This window comes from Betta splendens, chromosome 5 (genome assembly GCF_900634795.4).
Source record: "Betta splendens chromosome 5, fBetSpl5.4, whole genome shotgun sequence".
In the NCBI taxonomy this organism is placed as follows: Eukaryota; Metazoa; Chordata; class Actinopteri; order Anabantiformes; family Osphronemidae; genus Betta; species Betta splendens.
In genome coordinates, this window is record NC_040885.2 from 4284757 (window position 1) to 4291837 (window position 7081).

A 7081-nucleotide genomic window follows, 5' to 3' on the forward strand; every position below is an offset into this window, starting at 1 on the left:
TCCAGTTCAGCCGCGCGCTGCTCAGCCTCCAGTTCAGCCGCGCGCTGCTCAGTCTCCAGTTCAGCCGCGCGCTGCTCAGTCTCCGGTTCAGCCGCGCGCTGCTCAGTCTCCGGTTCAGCCGCGCGCTGCTCAGTCTCCGGTTCAGCCGCGCGCTGCTCAGTCTCCAGCTCAGGCGTGTGTTGCCCAGACCCCAGTTCAGCCGTGTGTTGCCCAGACCCCAGTTCAGCCGTGTGTTGCCCAGACCCCAGTTCAGCCGTGTGTTACCCAGACCCCAGTTCAGCCGTGTGTTGCCCAGACCCCAGTTCAGTCGTGTTTTCCCCAGTCTCCAACCCAAGCTCCAGACGCCGCGGTCCCGTTTCACCATGCGGGTCCCGGTACAGAGGTCCGGTCCACACCGCTCCCAGCGCCTCAAACGACGGACAGTCGCAGCTGCTCCGGACGGCGACGGCGGCGGCGCGGTTCCAGGATTCCGGGTCCCGCGGTCTCGGTCATGGGGACCGAGCCGTCTCCTTCTCCGACAGAGGAGCCCCTTGATTCTCTGACTGACTGTGTCCCTCTGATAACAGGCATCCCAGACAGCGTCGCCCGACGGGTCCACCTCCTCTGCTCTCCTCCAGTTGCGTTTCTCTTCGCCCACCTCATGAACACCGCCGATTCGGCAGCAGACCAGGGCGCGAGAGAACAACTGTTCATGGAAGCAGCCGCTCTCGTCCTGAGGGAGCCTGTCCTGCGTGAGGCCCTGCAACTCCCGGGCCTGCAGCCAGCGGCCGCTTCATGCCCCACCTCTCAGTCAGTTCAACCTCGCCATGCTCATGCCCCGGTGCAGCCCTGTCGTCTCCAGGCCCCAGTCCAGTCGAGCCCAGTCCAGATCCCAGTTCAGCCCAGTCACGCTCAGTCCTTGTCCCAGTCAGAGGGCACCGTCCGTCTGACGACTGTTAGTCCCACCCAATCAGGCCCGACGTCTCCCCCGTCGAGCTCGGCAGCTGTAAGCTGTCATGCCAGCTCCGGAGGGGACGCCGTTCCAGTCCCTGTCGGCCATGTTGCGGCCGTTCCAGTCCCTGTCGGCCATGTTGCGGCCGTTCCAGTCCCTGTCGGCCATGTTGCGGCCGTTCCAGTCCCTGTCGGCCATGTTGCGGCCGTTCCAGTCCCTGTCGGCCATGTTGCGGCCGTTCCAGTCCCTGTCGGCCATGTTGCGGCCGTTCCAGTCCCTGTCGGCCATGTTGCGGCCGTTCCAGTCCCTGTCGGCCATGTTGCGGCCGTTCCAGTCCCTGTCCCTGTCGGCCATGTTGCGGCCGTTCCAGTTCCTGTTCCTGTCGGCCAAGTAGATGCCGTTCCAGTTCCTGTTCCTGTCGGCCAAGTAGATGCCGTTCCAGTTCCTGTTCCTGTCGGCCAAGTAGATGCCGTTCCTGTTCCTGTCGGCCAAGTTGAGGTCGTTCCAGTCCCTGTCGGCCAAGTTGAGGTCGTTCCTGTCCCTGTCGACCAAGTTGAGGTCGTTCCAGTTCCTGTCCCTGTCGGCCAAGTTGAGGTCGTTCCAGTTCCTGTCCCTGTCGGCCAAGTTGAGGTCGTTCCAGTTCCTGTCCCTGTCGGCCAAGTTGAGGTCGTTCCAGTTCCTGTCTCTGTCGGCCCAGTTGAGGTCGTTCCAGTTCCTGTCTCTGTCGACCAAGTTAAGGTCGTTCCAGTTTCTGTCCCTGTCGGCCAAGTTGAGGTCATTCCAGTTCCTGTCCCTGTCGGCCCAGTTGAGGTCGTTCCAGTTCCTGTCTCTGTCGACCAAGTTGAGCTCGTTCCAGTTCCTGTCCCTGTCGGCCAAGTTGAGGTCGTTCCAGTTCCTGTCCCTGTCGGCCCAGTTGAGGTCGTTCCAGTTCTTGTCCCTGTCGGCCAAGTTGAGGGCGTTCCCGTAGGCCAAGTTGAGGGCGTTCCCGTAGGCCAAGTTGAGGGCGTTCCCGTAGGCCAAGTTGAGGGCGTTCCCGTAGGCCAAGTTGAGGGCGTTCCCGTAGGCCAAGTTGAGGGCATTCCCGTAGGCCAAGTTGAGGGCGTTCCCGTAGGCCAAGTAGAGGTCACCCCTGTCTCTGATCCCGTTCCCGTCGGCCCTGTAGCGGTCGTTCCAGTCCCCGTTCCTGTCGGCCCTGTAGCGGTCGTTCCAGTCCCCGTTCCTGTCGGCCCTGTAGCGGTCGTTCCAGTCCCCGTCCCTGACGGCCCTGTAGCGGTCGTTCCAGTCCCCGTTCCCGTCGGCCCTGTAGCGGTCGTTCCAGTCCCCGTCACCCTTGGAGCCGCAGCGCCCGCCGGCCCCCAGGAGGAGGCGGCGCCTGCTGCAGTTCCTGCGCACCTCCAGGAGGAGGTCGCGCCAGCCGCAGTTTCTGCGCACCTCCTGGAGGAGGTCGCGCCAGTCGCAGTTCCTGCGCGCCTCCAGGAGGAGGTCGCGCCAGTTGCAGTTCCTGCGCACCTCCAGGAGGAGGTCGCGCCAGTTGCAGTTCCTGCGCACCTCCAGGAGGAGGTCGCGCCAGTTGCAGTTCCTGCGCACCTCCAGGAGGAGGTCGCGCCAGCCGCAGTTCCTGCGCACCTCCAGGAGGAGGTCGCGCCAGCCGCAGTTTCTGCGCACCTCCAGGAGGAGGTCGCGCCAGCCGCAGTTCCTGCGCACCTCCAGGAGGAGGTCGCGCCAGCCGCAGTTCCTGCGCACCTCCAGGAGGAGGTCGCGCCAGCCGCAGTTCCTGCGCACCTCCAGGAGGAGGTCGCGCCAGCCGCAGTTCCTGCGCACCTCCAGGAGGAGGTCGCGCCAGCCGCAGTTCCTGCGCACCTCCAGGAGGAGGTCGCGCCAGCCGCAGTTCCTGCGCACCTCCAGGAGGAGGTCGCGCCAGCCGCAGTTCCTGCGCACCTCCAGGAGGAGGTCGCGCCAGCCGCAGTTCCTGCGCACCTCCAGGAGGAGGTCGCGCCAGCCGCAGTTCCTGCGCACCTCCAGGAGGAGGTCGCGCCAGCCGCAGTCCCGGCGGACCTCCAGGAGGGGGTCGCGCCCGTCGCAGTCCCGGCGGACCTCCAGGAGGGGGTCGCGCCCGCCGCAGTCCCGGCGGACCTCCAGGAGGGGGTCGCGCCCGCCGCAGTCCCGGCGGACCTCCAGGAGGGGGTCGCGCCCGCCGCAGTCCCGGCGGACCTCCAGGAGGGGGTCGCTCCCGTCGCAGCTCCCGCCGCATCTGCATCAGTTCCTGGCGGTCCGGCTCCGGCCGCATCTGCATCGGTTCCTGGCGGTCCGGCTCCGGCCGCATCTGCATCGGTTCCTGGCGGTCCGGCGCTGACCGCATCTGCTTCGGTTCCTGTCTCTCGTCGCGGTGGCCCAAGGAGGACGCCGCTGGTTCCTGTCTCTCGTCGCGGTGGTCCAAGGAGGACGCCGCTGGTTCCTGTCTCTCGTCGCGGTGGTCCAAAGAGGACGCCGCTGGTTCCTGGCTCTCGTTGCGGTGGTCCAAGGAGGACGCCGCTGGTCCCTGCCTCGTCCTTGTCTCGGTCGCCGGACTGGTGGCCTTGCCCTCGGCGCCTCCTGCTGCCCGGATGGCGCTGCCTCCTGCGGCGACGCCCGCCTCGACTCCTCAGCCCATCGGATCAGCGTCCGCCTGGAGGACGTTGCCATTCGGGGTGGCCCCCGGGGACATCGGTCCAGCCCAAGGGCACTAAGAGTGCCACCCTGGCTCAGCGGCTGCTGGGCAGGGTCTCGCCGCGCCTTCACCCTCCATGAAGGAATCCCTGAACTTTGTGTTTTTTCCCCGTTCATGGACCTTGGTCGTGTCATGGGGACTCTTGTTTTGGCCCTCCTCCGGTCCTCCCTCCACCCACCCTGCTCGTTTGCCTTGAGGGGTTGGGATTCGGTCCCTCCTCCTGGGACCACCCTCCGCCCGCCCTGGTTCGGGGGGGGGGGGCTTCCGTGGGCGCCGTGGAAGGCGCCATAGGGGGGGGGGTACTGTCATGATTTGTGTTCTTGTGTCTAGTGGTTTCCTGTTTTATTTTGGTAGTCTCCCGGTCTCTGTTTTGTGTTCTAGCTTCACTTCCGGGTTATGTCACGTCACAGCTGTTCTTGTTTCACCCGGTCATTATTCACACCTGCACGTCATCAGTAATCGAGTCCCGTTGTATTTAACCACCACCTGTGTCCTTAGTTCCCTGCCAGATTGTTGAGTTGAGTATGAGTTGAGCGTCCCTAGTTTCCTGTGTTCCCTGAGTGTTCGTGTTTCTCGTGTTTTGTTCCTGTTTGCATCGTGTATCCTGCCCGACCCTGGATTATCTACTTACCGTGAGTTTTTGCCTGTTCCCTGCCTGTACTTTTGCCGAGCCTTTTTGTGTTGACCTGGACCGTCTGACCGTGCCTTGAGGAATAAACCTTTTGTTGATTATAATATCGTCTCCGTGCTGTGCATGTGGGTCCGCCGTCTGCCCGAGTCCCTGACAGTCTTTGACAACTTTTTACCTTGGTCAACTTTTGAGTCATTGTGTTTTTCTTAATCTTGTCATCATTTGACCTTCGTCATCTTTTTAATGTTCATCTTTTTAATCGCCATCTTTTCAATCACTGTCATTGTTTTAATCTCTGTCATCGTTTTCTTGTAGTCAACTTTGTGACGTCAGCAGCTTAATCAGCGTTTGGCATTGTTGCGGCAGCAGATCAGCTCTCCCATGTAATTTCTTGAGAAATTACTTTTTTTAATTAACAATTAGATCTCTCTCATCTAAATCCTTCCTAATAAATGACTTGACAGGTGAACACCACATAGATCTGATCAGTCTCACTGAAACCTGGCTGCAGCAGGATGAATATGGTAGTTTAAATCAGTCGACTCCAATGAGTTGCATAAACTATCATGTTCCTAGAAGTACAGGTAGAGGTGGAGGAGTAACAGCAATTTATAACTTAGATTGATTAATTACTCCTAAACCTAAACATAGTTATAACTCATTTGAGAGCCTCACTCTGAGCCTTTCTCACCCAGACTCTAAAACCCAGAAGCCATTTGTGTTTTGTATTGTTGTTTGTTTGTCCTCCTGTTCCATATTCAGAGTTCTTAACTAAATTCTCTGAATTATTATCTAACTTAGTTCTTAGCACAGATAAAGTCATTGTAATGGGAGACTTCAACATTCATGTAAATGTTGACAGCAACTGTCTCAGCACTGCTTTTAACTAATTAATAGACACTATTGGTTTTACTCAACAGGTAAATGAACCCACTCATTGTTTTAATCATACCCTCGAGTTTGTCCTGACATATGGGGTTGAAATTGATAATTTAATTGTCCCTCCCCCAAACCCTCTGTTAGCTGACAATTTCTTATTAACATTTGAATTTACCATAATTTTCCTTGCAGCAGCTTGAATTTTGCTATAGAAGATGTTTATCAGACGATGCTGTTGCCAGATTTAAGCAGATGATTCCACAAAGGAGAACAATCACCTTAATCCTTATGAACAGGTTGAGAAGTCAGTGAATCAGAGGAGGTTAGCTCCATGGTATAACTCATTGATTCGCAGCCTAAAGCACAGGACCCAACTACAAAGGCAGTAGTGTTCCAACAAAATAAATGTAAACTGCATTGCATGGAAGGACAGTCTAAAAATATATAAAAAAGAAGTAATATACATAGAGCAGTTGTGGACACTGAGCATTAGGAGTTTGACTTCTCAATCAAACTGCTACTGAGCTCAACCACTCATCTACTGTAGCTGCGCTGTTGTCATGGAGATGGTGCTTCAAAGGCAGGAACTTCCACAGATCATCTCAATCAGTAGTAGTGAATCTGATTTGCACCCCTTTTTAACAGGCTTGGTATAGCAAAACCATAAGGCAACTGTTGTGAGTTTTATGTTTGTGGAGTGAAGATTGTGGCCACAGTCATGATTAAAAATTCTAATCCTCCTTCATTTTTCCACAGAAGTCTTACAGATAATGCATTAGAGTCTATGGGAGGATTTCTGAAACTCTCTGTACTTTGAAGCAGATACAGACGCCTCTCTGCATGTTCTCTACAGCCGCCACCCACTCTTAGTCTTAGTTATCGCATAGAGACTGTGTCTGCTCCCCGACCACCTAAACTATACAAGTCACACACAAATCAAAGAGGAGTGACTTACCAGAATTTAATAAACATCAAAACAGTTCCTCTTACAGAACAAAGCAACAGTAAGTTAAAAAAGTGTGTTTTATTAAATATCAGATCTCTCTCATCTAAATCCTTTTTAATAAATGACTTGATAAGTGACCATCACATATATCTGTTCTGTCTCACTGAAACCTGGCTGCAGCAGGATGAATATGTTACTTTAAATGAGTCGACTCCAATGAGTCACATCAACTATCATGTTCCAAGAAGTACAGGTAGAGGTGGAGGAGTAGCAGCAATTTATAAATCAGATTTATTAATTACTCCTAAACCTAAACATAGTTATAACTCATTTGAGAGCCTCACTCTGAGCCTTTCTCACCCAGACTCTAAAATTCAGAAGCCAGTTGTGTTTTGTATTGTACCGTCCTCCTGCTCCATATTCGGAGTTCTTAACTGAATTCTCTGAATTCTTATCTGACTTAGTTCTTAGCACAGATAAAGTCATTGTAGTGGGAGACTTTAACATTCATGTAGATGTTGACAGCAACTGTCTCAGCACTGCTTTTAGCTCCTTAATAGACACTATTGGTTTTACACAGCAGGTAAATGAACCCACTCATCGTTTTAACCACACCCTCGATCTTGTCCTGACATATGGGGTTGAAATTGATAATTTAATAGTTCTTCCCCAAAACCCTCTGTTATCTGACCATTTCTTATTAACTTTTGAATTTAGCACAACTGACCCTATAACAGCTGGAAAGAAATGTTACTATAGCAGATGTTTATCTGACAACGCTGTTGCCAGATTCAAGCAGATGATTCCATCATCTTTTGCCTCAATGTCTTGTAGATACACAGAGAACAGTCACCTTAATCCTTATGAACAGGTTGACTGTCTTGTGGATGATGCTGCAGCTTCTCTACGTACAATGTTAGACACAGTGGCTCCTCTGAAGCAGAAGACAGTGAATCAGAGGAGGTTAGCTCCGTGGTATAACTCAGA